Source organism: Lepisosteus oculatus, chromosome 2 (assembly GCF_040954835.1).
Source record: "Lepisosteus oculatus isolate fLepOcu1 chromosome 2, fLepOcu1.hap2, whole genome shotgun sequence".
NCBI classification, from domain to species: domain Eukaryota; kingdom Metazoa; phylum Chordata; class Actinopteri; order Semionotiformes; family Lepisosteidae; genus Lepisosteus; species Lepisosteus oculatus.
This window is the reverse complement of record NC_090697.1, coordinates 74,158,419-74,175,042: the sequence shown is the minus strand read 5'-3', so window position 1 is coordinate 74,175,042 and position 16,624 is coordinate 74,158,419. Positions and strand designations below refer to the sequence as shown.

The 16,624-nt window shown below is 43.7% G+C and overlaps 1 long non-coding RNA gene across 1 annotated transcript; it reads left to right on the top strand.

Moving 5' to 3' along the window:
- Positions 1–2,062: 2,062 nt before the first annotated feature.
- LOC107078668 (uncharacterized) lies at positions 2,063–12,712 on the top strand. The gene is made up of 3 exons (XR_001479625.2): positions 2,063–2,313; positions 2,820–3,068; positions 11,549–12,712. It is a non-coding gene; the product is annotated as an uncharacterized lncRNA (long non-coding RNA).
- The last annotated feature ends 3,912 nt before the right edge of the window (positions 12,713–16,624 follow it).

Genomic DNA, 16,624 nt, shown 5'->3' with positions numbered 1-16,624 from the left:
ATGCCAGGGCGGGCAGCCGAGGTGCGCCAGGGCCCTGGTGCAGAGTCCCAGGGACAGGACAGGACAGGACAGGACAGGACAGGACAGGACAAGTGGGCAAGAACGCTGGCAGGCCGAAGCAGAGTCTAGTGGGCAACAACAGGCAGGAGTGCACTAGAGCTGGCAGCTATGCCACGCGCCCAGGTGCAGGGCAGAGCCGCCTGGTCCCCAGCCGGGCCAGGGCGCCCCCGGGAGGATGACAAGTCCAGCGCAGCAAGTGATCCTCACCGTTGGCAGACACCCCAAGGGGGGCAGTGCCACGCCCACTGCGGGGAACATGCTGTGTCCCCAAGAGCACCTCACCCCTGCCGAAGGACATGTCCAGTGTGATCTAAGCTCCGCAGCGCCTCGCTGTGCTCTTCACAGCCAGGAGGCTGGATGCCTGCAGCATGCAGCAGGCTGGACCACTGGGGGAGAGCACTGCAAAGGACAGAGGGACATGGGCAGGCCACGGGGAAAGATCAGGCAGGCAGGAAAACAGGACAGAACCGAAAATGGGAGTCAGGCAGGGAGAGCTCTGCTGGCTGGAGGTCCGAAAGTGCAGGCCGGGGCGGGTCAGGGATGGAAACGCAATGCCAGATTGCCAAGGAGGAGACTCACAGCCCCTGATCGGACTGATCTCTTCTCTCGTTCAGGCGTCATGAGTGTAGTATGTCCTCAGCAACAGAAGCAGGGCAGGCAGGAGGGAGGAGCTTCACAGAGGGGTGGATGTCACATATTTATGCTGAAACCGCAAACAAACGTTAAGAAGGAATAGACTTGAAGTAGCAGAATGAAGGTTAAGGGGAAAGGAGAAAGGCGCAGTGAAAACAACATGTGGGTGCAGGGCCCAGGGCAAGGGGCTGAATGATAGAGAGAGAGAGAGAGAGAGAGAGAGAGAGAGAGAGAGTGTAAATGGGATGAGTCTTGCGTATTTAATGACACTCAATTTCGAGGATGATTACAAACGACCACACTGCTTTGGTCAGAGAGCAGTAATGTCACGCCGGATGTCATTCATCTGGGGAGGGAGGGGGGGGGAGTGTTGTGCACTACATTGTTTTGGACTTGACTTTGCATGCCATGTGTTTTATCTCTACGCCAGCTCTGCTCATCGCTGCACGCCACTCACAGCTCTTTAGTCAGCGGCACCTCACAACACTTACTCAGAGTCACGCCACCAAGTGCGGCGTCCCAGTTCACTGCGGCTGCACCTCGGCAGCAGCTTATGTGTTTCAGATAAAAGAAATAATCAAGGGGAAGCGGCGATCGCAGTCATTTTAAGAAGGTGCACAGGAGGTTGAGATAAAACAAACTCAGGAAATAAAAAAACCTCTCAGATACCCTCCAGGCAGATGACAAGTTCTGCTAGACTGAGACAAATTGGCGTGATGGCAAAAATAAAAAGGACAGACAGCGACGTTTCTTGGGTACAAATAACTCCTGGAGAATTCAGAGTGCGTGTGCAGAAGATATCAAATAAGATGCATTTCTTTCTGGATGGGCAGTTTGCTTGTGTTCTGTTCTTATTTTTTTATTCTTTTGGTGCACAATTTGCTATTATACAAGTGCAAAACTAACACTGAGAATTAAGTTAAAACAAAGCAACACAACAAAGATGGAAGAGGATGAGGAGGTTCAAACTATTTGCCCTTAACAAGAGCTGATAGCAGATTCACATTCTACAGTACATGAGCGGAAATGTACTTCTTATGACTAGACTGTTTAATAGCATAGCTAGCAATTCATCAGAAGCCTTTAAGATCTGAGAGACTTTACCCTCATGAACATTTACTGGAGTAAACCGTCACCTGATCACAGACTGCTGTATATATATATAGCTAGAGGAAGGTAAATTAGTGATTACACAGAAAACACATGATACAATATTGCCAGGCAGATCTACTAAGGTTTACTTTCATAAAGCATCAGGAAGTAAAAAAAGGCTGTGAGGCACACTTGGCACATGTCCAACTTTAACAGTACCAGCCCCCTTTCCACTGAATTAAGATTTAATTTTCGTGAGCCTGCTGTGCATCGACCATCTCTTGCTTGCAAGAGCTCAGCTTGAAATTTTAAACAGTTGTGACTATTACGGCTTCCAAAACGAAGTGCACAGCGGCATGTATTCCCCCTTTAAGGCTCTCTCCCAAATTCCACTCTTGTGGAGTTAAACAAGACTGCAGCTCACTGGATTACACACTTGGCTGCGTCTGCCTTCGGAAACCACATGGGCAGGCATGTGAAGCTGCCGGAACATTGTCTTCTCACAAAGAGCAGTACAAGGACTCTTAGGTAAGTTTTAAAGAAAGAAGCAGACTGGAGAAGCAGCCTACCTAGTTTCAAATTCAAGGCAGTGTACAACCTTAGCACTCTGGGGAGAGACAGAACACAGTGCTGAGCACATAAAACCCAACAACCTTTGTTTGCCAAGCCCCCCAAAACAAGAATAGCAAAGGGCGCGCATTTGTTGGCAAGAAACAAGTTTGTAAGAATCGGCATCTGAGACGATATTCTCATAATTTCTCCCCATCACTGACGCGGTCACGTAGAATGGTTATTACTCATGGACGTGTTACTGACGCAAAACAAGGGACCTACACTGAGAGGCCTAATTAGGTTATTGGTTTTCTGCTTTAGGGAGGGGAGAAAAGTCCTCTGTTGCCTCAGGGGGACTGATGATTAGATATTCAGTTAAGGTAATGTTTCTGAGATCAGTGGCAGTAATGCTTTGTAACAGAATTAGCTGTGTAGCTCAGGTTCACATGACCATCTGTTCGTCTTTTCCTTCTCCCACACAGTTTGCTCACTGGATTCCAGAGCCCTGCAGGAGGGAAATGACAAGGGACTGAGGTGCCAGCCCAGAGCGGTGCTTTCCTTGTGCCCATTCGGTCCAGTACATCGCCCGGAACTGGGCAGCGCAGGTCCTGGGGCGCAGCCCAGCGAGAGCCGCAGACCAGCATGGAGGCCTGTAGGAGCGCCGCCAACAAGAGACGCCATCCTCCAGCACGGTGGCGGACTGGAAAGAGCTGGTGATGATGAGCAAAAAGGTACGGTAGATTCTTCCCCAATTTGGATACTGTGTTAATGTCCCAAGTGCTAATACATAACGTGCATCCTATAAAAAGGGCTGTAAGGAAGATGGCTAAATTCCACCTCTGATGAGCTTCTGATGCTCCTATCTATGGAGATCAGAATAGGAAACAATCGTTCTATGGTCTGTCTGTACCTTTGTGGCCATACTATGCTGAAAGCTAATCACATCTTGTCTTAAGAACCTTAATGAATTTGTGTGCATGCTCTGCAATGGACTAGCATGCTGTATCCTGTTGTGTGCTCACTGTCTGCTGCTGTGATCCAGTATGGAGAATGGATGGGTGACAGCCAGGCCATCAACATCAGAGACAAGCAGCCCTGTGGCCCAGACGTTGCCTGCTGAAGCCTGGGCCATACCACTGGCTGACTGACACGGAGGGGTCTGCAAGTCTGCCAGAACACAACCAGGGCTGAATGGACATTAGTCAGCCAGTGTTGTCTTGGCTAAACAGTGTACCCAGTGCCTTGCTGGGCCCCTGCAATCTTGCAGTGAGATCAGTGAGAGACACACCTCTCCTCCATTCAGCACTGACTCTCCTATACAGTGCGACAGAGCTTGCAGTGTGCACCACATACACTACTCTGACAGGTGGGTATGTCAGGGAACCATGGAGCTGTGATGCTGAATCTTAAAACGGGGGATTGCAATGGTGGTGGGTGTATAAAAAAAAAGCGGGTGATCAGTCACAAAATGCTTTTCTTCCGAATTCCTTGATTTTCAGTTGTTACCTAGTGGTCCGTGGAGGTGAGTACCCGACTAATTCTGAGAATACAGCTCAGTGTTTCGCACTTAACTCAAACCACAATCCTACATCCTACCCCTTACCCCTACTCTGACTTTTAAACTAATCCTAGAGTCGGACACGGGTGCAATCCTACCATCGCGGCACATTTTCCCCGCAGGTTTGGACTGACAGGCACATGAGAGAGAAATGCTTTTGTCAAAATTGATCAATGAGAGGCCAGCTCAGGTTCATGGCTTCTAAAAGAATCTCTGCCCCTGCTGGAGCGCCGGTGTCTCTGAGGGACTGATCCTATGACAGCGGCTTCTATCCATTCAGAATTTGATATGCAGGACATTAAAGCAAAGTGAATATGAAGCATTGCCTTTTAATGGAGTACATAGCCAATCTAGCCGAGAACAAGAAAGCCTCCAATCAAGAGTGGCATTTACACACATCTGATAATTATGTCTCTTACTGGCATACAGTTACCAAGTAGCAGCAGAAAATCATTATATTCATTATCCTACAGATTCATCACCAATGCACGAGTATAAATACTGCGAATGTCTCATTAAGAGAGCCAGCAAAGCTGAAAGATTGGACTTCTGCTCAAATCCGTCTCCTAACTCCCTTGTGCTTATTCATAAGGACGGAAGAAAGGAGCCAACGATTTATGCACATTAGCCTTTCTGTCATCTGGAGCCATTTTTTCGTCCATCAACTCTATTTATACCGTGTGGCCATTTCAGAAACTTATTGCAGCTGGAGATTCATAAAGCCTTTCATTATCTTGAAAATCAAAGAACTCCCACCTCAACTAACTATACAGCACACCCACAAAGGGCCCAGAGCCTTTAACTGTCTTATTACAAATAATATGGAAAAAGGGGTTCAGTTGTATTTTTTTTTATTTTAGGAGAACCTGCACGCTTCACATATGTGTGACAGAGTTCTGAGTTTCTAATGAACTTTTTCTCAAAATCTTGTGAAATGTTACCACAGAACGCTTGCACAGATTGTGCCTGGACTAGACCACAGAAAGACCCCGGCACCCTGGGATACAGTTGTCTTCAGGAAACGTTTAATAGCGCACATCTATGGTTCTAGGTAGTAAAAGGACAGTAAAAACATGATTAAACTACATGAAAAAACAGTAAATCTACCAGATTCCCAGGGTATATTTCTCAAGAAAAAAGCAGGGCACTTACCTGAGTTCTCAACATCTCTTTTATTGGGGGAACGGCCTCTTGGACTGTTGGGGGTGATGTCAGCAGTGTCTCAGTGGCAGTCAGAGGTACCCCAAGACGGCAATATGAATCTGGGGTGCACACTCAATTGCTCAGTACTATACTGGATACTGCTCTACACTGTACATTATTCCGCCTCTATCTTTGTGCTAAATGATTCACACAGCATTCAGGGCAAACTGTTCTAATATGGGAGAAGGTGGGCACGCCCCTGGAATTCTTAAACTTGAACCCCAAAACTGGGTTCTAATGATGCAACATTGCAAATGGGCTTTGAATGAAGATAACAGAATGGGAAGAGAGAAATCAGGAAGCCTTAATGAACGCAGACTGCTGATTTTCACACACTAAATAAAAGCAGAAGAATTTAGTCATCTCAAATAATTAATTGGGAAAAATAAGTACAAAGAGAACAACAGCACCCAACTTGTCAGATTTCATACTTTCTTCACTGAACAGATGTTCCTGCCCACACCTGCCTGGATAATGGAAGGAAATTTTTTAAAATTATTTTGGAGTCCCCAGAGTTAAGGCAGATATTTAGTTTTTGTTTATTTGTTGTGTAAATCAAAAGCATAATTATATAAAAATTAAAATTGGATTAGATGACAAGAGATGGTGAGGCCTTATTTAAATTAACAGCATTACTCAGCTGGCTTGTTAATGTTGCCTAGTTTAATAGCTATCATTGGTACTGCATGGGATAGTCAGTTAAAACCAGATTTTTTTTTTGCAAATCAGGGATTGGGGTGTGCAGACAGTTTAACGGGATTCACTGTGAGCGCGACCAACACAAAATTCATTTTAGCGAGACGGGGTCGGCGAGAATGCAGACAGGAATTCATGCTTTTTTAGAATTGAAACCGCTCTCGATTACCGATTTCTATTACCGTCACTGCAGTAAAGACAGCTGGAAACAAAAACGATTATAACTGTAACGCATACGGCCATCAGGGTGTGTAAGAGCCGGCTTTCCAGAGCGGTGACGTCGCCGCCCTTCCCTGTGATAGCAGGACTACAGCTACTGGGCTGTAGAGAGATCTCTCTTTAGCTCACCGGGCTGGGTCCCTGTTGAGTGACGCAAGGGCGCCTGCCTGAACCCCCGTAGCGTTACATAACCAAGCTGGAACACACTAGGGTCACTTGGGGTACAGGTACAAAGGAATAGAGTGATTAAGCGGGTACAGGTATAAAAAGGTTGTAAACTGGGGATAACTATTTCCATGACAGCCCGACAGCCCGACAGCCCACGACCAATGTGCAACCCGCGCTGGCCGGGAGCCCTCAGTCCCTCCCATCCTGCCCCGCGCCGCGCACCTCAGCCGGGCGCTCTTCGGGCGCAACGCCAGGCGAGGGCGCCACAATATTATAGCGTCCCACTCCCGGAAGTGGTCTGACTGGGAGTCTCTGAAGCCTGCTAATTTACGGACTAATTTCCCTTCTCTGTATATTGGGGATGGGGTGGGCTTTTCCTTTCCATCTCTGGTGCCAAGCCCCCAAGCTGAGCAGCTCCAGCAGTGTTACAAAATTCAAACAACTTTTACTGGCACGGCCGGTAAAATAAATCACAGTGGTGCCAAAGCACACACAATCAATTCAACATCTAAATATTGTGCGTTTATAACCACGAGTGAGCTGTAGTTACTGTCTCCTGCCTCTTTCACTACAGCGCCGCTTGTGCTGGGTGTTCGCTGAAATATTAAAAGAACAGCCTTACCATACCTTAATCCTGGTAATCTATGAAACACAAATTTATTGACCAGATCCTGTAAATGCGTCGCCGAAATGGAGCGAATAAGAACGAACAATACTGTACATGGAACAAGTAATAGGTTTATTCCATGCTGAAAAAAAGAAGAAAGAGAACACAACGTTTCGGCCGTGGAGCCTTCTTCAGGTGTGAGAGAGACAGGGCAGTAGGCAAAGGTAAAGTGGCAGTAGGCAAAGGTACATGCTCAATTAAGTAATCGATTACTAATAGGGGAAGCTCGTCACCGCAAACCAAACCAAACCGGTTTTGACCTATACAATCTGAACTACAGAAGCCGTCCATAAGGCAGTTAATTTCTTGCTACCTCGTGTGTAACTTTGACAAAAACTCTAAAAACAGACGGTAAGTTGTGAGACTACATGCACGCAGGTCTCTGCCGTCTGCACCTGCACGCAACACACGTCCACTACGGATGTTAAATTTCACACTTTTTTTTGTAATCATTTTAAAACGCCATCTTTACCCCTCACCCTTCCCTCTTCCGTAAGTACAGGGAGGGATTGCAATCGAAGTTTTAATTTAAAAAAAGTTTGAAGTCTTTTGGAATCATGGACTTCTTTTTAAATGGGAGCTTTAATTTTAGGCTCTGTCAAAACAGAAATGCACTTTAAAACATCTTCTAATGTTATCCCGTCTTTGCCACAAAATGACAGCATTAGTACAAAACCGCCTCAAGGACAGAGGAGAACTGGCGCGTAAGAGACGCTGTCTAAAAACGTCTTTCTCTTTTCTTTTCAGACAAATTTAATCAGTGCAAAAACACACAATCGGGAGTGGGTGTAGGACTACTCGGGAATACTGTACGCGCCTTTGAATAATTTCAAATTTGCTTGGGTGGTAACTGAAGAAAAGCTGTTTGACCTCCTTTTCCTTTTACCACAGCTGTCAAACAGGGCAGCAAAGTTCCACCTGAAATGCTTTTCCCGCACCTTTTGCAGTAGTCCAAAAACAAAAGGCCTAACAGACTGTAGAAAACCTCATGCTGATGAAGTGTGGCTTCTGGTGTCTAAACAAATATATTTTTTTACGGATAAAGCAGCAAAACGTTTTTGTCTGTGCTTTTTTTTTCGGGTTTTTCATTCAAATCTTGATAGGTGGCACCTGAGGGCTTCATCAGTTTGCACAGGACTCTCAGTATGGGTTAGGAAACGGGAAATACTGCAGTTTTATTCCCTCAAAATACAATTGAGTGACCTGAACTACTCGAGTCTTCTAGAACTGGCTCCCACAGCTGAGTGATGGATTTATTGCAGGGGACTTATGTTGGGGGTGATACCTTATTACTTATCTTGTTAAAACGCAATTATTGTGGCGCAATAACTTGAACTTGACCTTGAACTTGATTGCCATATGTAACCGGTACATGTACTGGTACAATGGAATTCTTACTTACAGAAAGTCTCTCGATTGTTAAAAAAGTGTAAAAACACAAAGTGCAGACAGTGCATCAAGACAATATATAAAACAAACAGTAGACAATGTACAAGTAAACAGTTTGAATGTAAACAATGCAGACATGTAAATAATGACTGCAGATGTGCAATAAATAAATCATAATGAGGTAGATGGTGTAGGTGTGGTCCGAGGGGCACTGCTTGTGGGTAGAAGCTATTGCAGAATCTGGTGGTAAGTGACCATATGCTCTTGTATCTCCTGCCTGAGCAGTGGGATGAAGAGCCCAGTGCCAGGGTGGTGACTGTCCTCTGTGATGGCCCGAATTCTACCACGGCAGCGGTCCTTATAGAGCTGTTTAATCTCTGTGAGACCACGGCCGATGATCTTCAGGGCCACATTCCCCATTCTCTGCAGTGCCTTTAATGTGATCTCATCATGATAAACAGTATTGCGATGATTGGCGTGTTTAAGTCATCTCGTGGACGTAAGGAGTTGAGGAGGCCGTTTTTCCCTGTGGGTTTCTGTTCCTCATACTTTGAGTCACTGCTTTTCTGATTGAAAAGCAGGAGAGACAGCGTCTCTCAGTCCTTATAGGGCGTGAAAGACGGGAAAGAGGTGATCAAGAAGGAAAAGTGGAAAAGGCACAGGAATAGTCCATTCTTGGGGGAGCGAAATGATGGAGCATATCGCTACAGTATTATGTTATTTTTTTTCCGCTCCGTGGTACTAAGAGGTTTTTATAGGTGTCCACTTTTGACCCTCGTGTTAGCGTCTAGCTTTTCCTATGTTTTGCTCCTGTGCTGATGTTTTCTTCCTCACGCTGTCACTAAGAAGTGGGAAATCGCCGTTTGTTACTATAACTCTAAGCAGGAAAGTTAAAAGCTGATGCCTTTCTGTTTTTTTTTCTTGGCAGGCTGAGTTTAAAAAAATTACAAATTTATCAACGCCTGAAATAAATCCTGTGAAGTTCGCCTGTTGGCAGCGGCCGTCCTACTCAGTATCTCAAATCAAATGTCAGTTACTGACGTCAAGATTCACTGATAGCTTGTTAAACAGAATCAGCTGAATGACATACAGTCGGCCGAGTCATAAGGGCTTAACTACAGATGTTGGGAAGGGATGTAACAGTCATTAAGCATTTTGTAAGATCAGTCCTGTAAGAATAACTAGATTGGGGCCCTCCAGGGCCAGATCCGTATCCAAGATCATAACCCCAGTCCAGCTGCCCTGGAAACTACACTCCCGGTGATTGAAATGGTCAGAAATTGCTTCCTTCCAAACAGTGTACTGTACAATCCCCCCCACCCAAGTTCAGTTTCAGTTAAATGTGACGCCAACCCAACTTGCCATCTGCGTCTCCTTTCCTGATTTGCACTTGAGGCCTTTTGACTCTTGGGTTAATATGAGCCCATTCTAATCTGTCTCTCATAGACTGCTGCACAGTGCTTGAGCTGCAAATCTTAAAACTCCCGAACAGAACAAGTTTCCTGGTGGTGCATCAGATACAAAGAGGAGAATGTCTCTCTCGTACTAACAATTTAACTACTAGGCTCACGCTTCGATAAAGTGAGGCCTCAAATGAAATGAGCAAAAGCACATCACTTGTCTTTGCTTTGCACAGAATAATTGTCTAATGCACTGCAATAATGTGCTTAATTTAATTTGTACTGCACTGCAAGATCCCATTTCTATGAAAGTTTCTGAAAGCAAATTACCCCGTTTTTTAAAGATAATTGCGGTCAAAAAATCAGATTTAAAGGCTGAAAAAACGAACTCTTCATGTATTTAACAAGATTTTTAATTCCTTCTGGAATCGCTAAGGAGAATATCGTATTTTCAATGCACTTCTGTTAGTATTAAGTACATTTGAGAAGGATTCCAGTTGGCATAAGTTAAGTGTTCCCAAAATTCTCTGGCTGAATGAACCATGATCATCCCACACTTACGCATATGAACAAATAGAAAAGTAGCATCTACATAATGCTAATATTCCAGCTGATAATATCTTAGGAAGCTTCTTAATTCAGTCAAGAGTCAAGGAAATCCATACAGTAGCTTGTCCTGGAAGCACAGGGCATAAGACAGGGTTGAACCTAACCAGCATGTCCTTGGAAGGTGGGAGGAAATCAGAGAACCTGGAGAAAACGTGGAGACTCCACACAGAAGGACCCTCAGGCTGCAATCAAACCCAGGACCCAAGCACTGGTGTCAGTAACAACTGCAGATTTGTAGAAAGCAAATATTTGTGGCACAATACAATACTACTCAGACATACAGTGTATGCTTTTATAATATTAAGGAACACATTTTCCTTGCACTTTATTCCTGAGAAATGAAAATAATGTGATATGCCAGTGATGAAGCTCTTTTCCAACATTGCTCACTTGCCTGGGGTCTGGATGGAAGAGTTCAATTTTATCGTATTTTAATAGTATGAAAAAAGCCATTTAGGAGACTCCTCATTCATATCAACTAAGTGGAGAAGAGCGTCTGCACTGACTCCTGCAGAAAGGCCTGTGCTTTATGTGTCTTTCGCTAGCAGGCTCAGTAACTATGAGTTGGGTGATACAGACTGACTAAGTGCTGGATCATGGGCCTGAACTGGAGATAACTCAGCAGAAAGCTATTTACTGGAACCGACGGCTGTGCACGTCAGCTGTGCACGGAACAGGACTTTCCACGTGCCTGTCCTTCTGTGGCATTGCAAATAATAGGCCATTTATCCCACACTCTCCGCTGGCATTGACTTTGCTTTCTGAGAATGCATTAAATGCTTTTAGAATGTTCTCGAGAGGCTGCATTAGCCAGTTAGCAAATTAGAGGAAGCCTATTAGCATTTGCATGAAGTTCAATACAAAGCAAAAATATCATAACAAAACAAACAAACAAATCTGACAGTGCAAGTAAAGGAGTGATACTGTGGGTACAGATCCTACTGTAACTCTTCCCCATAGATTTGACATCCAAGCAATCCATCCATCCATTTTCTAATAGCTTAGGGTCGTGATGGAGCCAGAGTCTATCCTGACAAGCAACGGGCACAGGGCAGGCTACACCCTGGATGGGACTGCAGTCCAACGCAAGCCAGGCACACAGATACCCACACACACACGGTCACGCCAGAGCCTGTTTTCCCAGAAGCCACGTAAACTACAGTACTGGACCCGCATGTCTTTGGACTGTGGGAGGAAACTGGAGCTCCCGGACGAAACCCACGCAAAACACCCACAACACCATGGGATCCACTTCTGTGCCAGCTATAATTCTAATCAATTTTCTTTCATACATCTTTTCAGGAACTGTTTGTCCTGGCGTAGTCTGATGACAGCCGCCATTCCACCTTGAAGTAACTCATCCAGGCTCAGAAGATAAGCTAGGCTGGAGCAGTGCACGGGATGGGGTTGTGTCTAAGGGGAACTTCGAGTTGTTAATGGACCAGCAAGTGAGACTTTTCCGCACAAATTCCAAAGCGAGGGCCCTTGTGTGGTGACAGAGGAGGGGATGACCCCGTTCAAAATGCAGAGATGCAGTTGTCTCCTTCAGATCACTCCACAGGACGCTGACTGACCTTCAAGTGATGATCAAACTCTGTCCTTGTATTCAAGTACCGGTGTTGCAAATCCAATACTGCCTAGCAAGGAATTATTATTACTATTCAGAGTGTTGTTGTACTTGAGAGATAAATAAAAAATACAAAATCAACCAGATATGTTAGTGAGAATGAGATCTGTAATACAGGTGACTGAAATTGAAACCTGAAGTGGTTTTTGGAGTAAATCCTACAATGTAAATTTCATTCAAATAAATACTTAAATATTTATTAACGGGGGCATTTCAAGGTAAAATGAAAGCTTTTTACCATCTGCTCTAAACATTACACATTTGAAATTGAGGACATGATATATGCAAACTGGATTTAATTTTCAAATTGTGTAACATATACATTAACAGTAAAGCAGCCTATTAAGTTTTAAATAATTTCTTTTCTGTGAGCAAAAAAGGAAAACTAAGATAATTGCATGGTTGCCTGGCAACTCCACATCAAGCATTGTCAGTTTTTTCATCAGCTTTGTAAACCCTTTTTTTTTAAGTGCAGCAGTGACTTCAGAACAAATTTCATGTCAAGAAAATCCATTATACTTGTGCGGCAGTCTCTTCTTGAGAAGAGCTTTTCCAGAGGTAGTTAATTAACTTTTTTGGCTTTTATCTTTTTTTCACAAGTCACTTCAGAAATATGTATTATATTTTCATTTTATGTGGTCTATTTCCAATTTCAGCTTGAGCTTCAAGAGAAAAGTAAATTTGTGTTTGTGATTAACATGTTTAAAGAATTAAATGCTCTTTGTTTGAATCTCAAACAAGAATTTAGTGCTTAATGATTTCCAGAAATCAATTTATGATAAAATATAGCTGTATTTTACTTGTATTTACAACTCTTTTGTGTTTTATTCTTGTTTTGTAACACCACTTCGTGTATTTGAATGAAAGCTCAAGAGAGATTAAAACAACCAATATCTCACCTCTGCTTCCTCCATGATGTAAATTCCTGAAGAGCTGTGAGTGTCATAACATGCCCATCTTTCTTCCTTGCCTTAATATTTCTACATCCCTCTTCCTCCAACCTACTGTATCTTCCACTTTGTATGTCCTCCTTGTCTTACAGCCAGGAGCCTGGCCCTCAACAAAGAAGTTAACATTCCATTAACACTGCATTGCTGGGTGTTGCTATTTGTCAAAATCTGTTTTAAAAACAAAAGTATTTAAGAAATGCTGTAAAAGTAGAGGAACATCCTTTGCATGTTTGTCCCATGTTGCTCATGCTGTCGCCTAACAACCTATCGATCCAAGGATCTCCTCCAGCTGTTTCTGGAAGGATCCCATAGACTTGACTACTGCAACATGGCTGAGTGCTTTGGTTCCAGACCCTCACAATGCTTTGGCTAAAGAAGAGTTTAGGACTTTCAACCCTAAATGTACTTTGTGTTGTGTTCCTACTTGAAGGCTTGAAAAATTCTTCTGTCAAAGCACACCTGTGCATCAGAAAAGAAGAATGAGAGTCTTGACCATCACGGGAACTCAGATTCTGTTAGGATAGCAGCCTAACAGAAAGGGAATTACTGATAGCCATCTGGTCTTTTTTTCTGGAGTCAATCACACAAACAAGCTTACTCACTGCTCCATATGACAAATAAACACAGACAATCTCAGCCCTATGTATTATGCATGAAATGCTTATCCACACAAATAAATTATTACCCCTAAGTATTAACGAGAAATCATGCAAACTGCAACTATTTATAGGCCATATGGAAGTATTGTAAGAACCATGGTGTGTTCATTATCCACTCATGTCTCTCCCACACCATGTTCACAACAAAGAAAGATGAAATAAAGAACAATTGGGATTTAAGAGAAAAGTCCTGGCAAACTATGGTACACAGCTGTAAAACTGTTCTTCCCTTGCACACAGGGCTGTGTTGTTTTCATTGTGTTTGGGAAAGCATGTGTTTTGAATCTCTGAGCTGTTTTGATAATAAACAGACATAAAACCCTGGTACCCACCCTGTATTAAACCTCACACAGGACAATAATTAGCATCCTTTTCAATTCAATTCAGTACCATTCAAAATACTTTATTCATCCCCAAGGGGGCACTTTAAGATTTTTTGCCATTTGTATTTTCAAAGTGAAATTTCACACCCTCATTAAATGCAGAAAGTGGTACGTGGAAGTTAATTCCATGGGGAAACGGTCAAGCTTTCCTCACTGCCGAAGAGTTTTTAACAGTTAAAATGTATTTTTTCTTTCCTATCACCTTTCAGCTCCGAATTAACACACCTCCTAACCTGACTGTCTTCAAGCAGAAACCTCCTCAGGAATATTGCAAACAAAACAAGTATTTCATTCTTCTCCCATTTTCTGATCTTAATAAACGTGTTTTGCGAGCATAATAGTAGAGGTATCGTAGTGCTATTTTCATCAACTCTGAACTAATTGTGATAGTGTTTATGGCAGCAAAGCTAATGGAAAAGAGCCCCTGACAAACCCAGTGTAGAAAAAAACTGGAAAGGGCACGTTGGGTGTCACTGGATAAATTTGGGTTCGTGTAGAGATCACGCTGTTCTGCAAAGAAGTTTAACACATTTTATTTCGGTGCAGCCAGGCAGACTTTCATCCATCTATCTATTTTCTGACCTCTTTATCCAATTCAGGGTTGTGGGAAGGAGTCGTAACCTATCCTGGCAAGCTTCAGGCACAAAGGCAGGGTACAGTCTGGACAAGACACCAGTCCATCGCAGGTCAGAGACACACACACTCACACCAGGGCTGATTTTTCCAGAAGCCAATTAACCCACCAGCGTGTCTTTAGACAGTAGGTGGAATCCAGAGCATCCGGAAACAGGGGGAGAACATACAAGCTCCACACAGACAGCACCCCTGGTCTTTAATTTAACCCAGAGCCTCACGGCTGCAAGACAACAATGCAATACCATCCTGTGCAGGCAGGCATGTAAAACTTAAAGTAAATAACATGTTTCACACAGTCTGAAAGCTGCAGTTTGGATTGTCCAGGACATCTGTCCTTGAGACACAAGGGATGACCTTCCCATCCAGTACACTTGTAATAAAGCCCCCCAGGAAGAGGTTACTTAATCGTAATCATGAGACTTTGACACATGACTGGCACTTGCAAGCTGAGCAATGCTGTGATTCACAAATTACAACTCACACTCTTCGCCCTGTTTGAATGGCAGCTATTCCCTTTATTTTTAAGGGGCTTCTCTCTCTCGTCTTTTTATGCCGCTTCTGCTCCTGTAATGTAATTTACGGTTGTTGGAAAATAAAATGGCACCGCTCTGTTTTGACAAGAAAACAGATAGGTCTCGAGGAATGCACAGTTATTTGTATCGGTCTGCTGATCATGTTTTTACAATCGTGTACGAACATGTTTTTAACAGAGTTCATAACAAAAAGCCGACAAACACAGCTCCTGCCAATCACCTGCTCTCACTAGATCTAAATCCAAGAGTACACTAGACTCACTCTCCCTGTCTCCCTTTCCAAGTGCGTTTTCTCCAATGTTATGGACATTTGTATCAGAACTGTTCAGAACTGTTGACGTGTCTTATAATGGGATTCTAACTGGGCAAGCTTGCCTCTTACCTCTTAACACCACGACGGTGAAGCCAAAATATGGACTTAGTGTAATGCTCATCATCTTTCAATAAAGTATCCAACACCCTATTTCCTGTGGTTTGTTTAGAGAACTCTTGAATTTTAATTGACTGCACAAAGTACATGGGATCAATCTTATTTGACTTGAATCAATGCTCTGGCCTCTGTGCCAACATACATGTACAACCATTAATGCTAAAGATACAGTATAAAAGGGCAGAATCAACATCTACTGTAGAATCCCCTTCTATATTATAAAACCTGTAAGCATTCCCTGACCAGCAGGGAGATTAGGATGAGGGCTGGTTTTGTTGTAACTGTTCCTTTCCATAGTACAGATAACTTTGAATGTATTCCTGCAGTACTGTCAAAAAGCATTAGTTATTATAACAGGCCATACTGCACTTCTCTATCATCTTATGTGTAGAGGTACTCAATAAAATACTATTGACGTACTTTTGAACTGCTCAAGGTCACGTGTACATGGCGCAGAATGACCATAAGGTTTGTGTCACCTATGCAATTTGCCCACTTACAGGCTCCCTTTTCAGGTTTTTAAAGGAAAGATCATAGCACTGGACCGTGTTTCAGCTCTTTTCCTCTCAGAGCAACACACTTGCAGTTTCTAAACGATGGCGTGCTGAAATGACTGTCTGGTATTCTCTCACATAAACATCTCCGGTAAATTTCACATGTAGATGAACAGCTACAAGACAGGTGTTAGCAGGCAATTTGATCCACCCAATCTGGGAAAGCAGCAGGTTGTACAGCTGGAGGCAGAGGTGCCTTGTCCTGTAATGCAAACACAAAGGCAAAAGGTTTTTATAGCTCTGGCAACCAGGAAAGATGGGGTCCAGCAAGTCATTCCTCTGGCAGATAAGAGGTGTGTAATGTGTATCGTCTTGTGATCAGCACTTAGCCAGCACCCATATCACCCTGCAACTCACAACTGGCAGCCCACAGAAGCTCAGCAGGTGTGAGGAGGACACTAAACTGTAAAAAGGCGCCGTTCTTCGGATGAGATGTAAAACCAAGGTCCTGACCATGTGGTCATTAAAAATCCCAGAGTGTTTCTCGGAAAGAGTAAGGGTGTAAGCCTGGCGTACTGGCCAAATTTCCCATTGGCCCTTACCAATCATGGCCTCCTAATAATCCCCATCAATACATTTTCTTCATTGCTTTGTTCTCCCCACTGA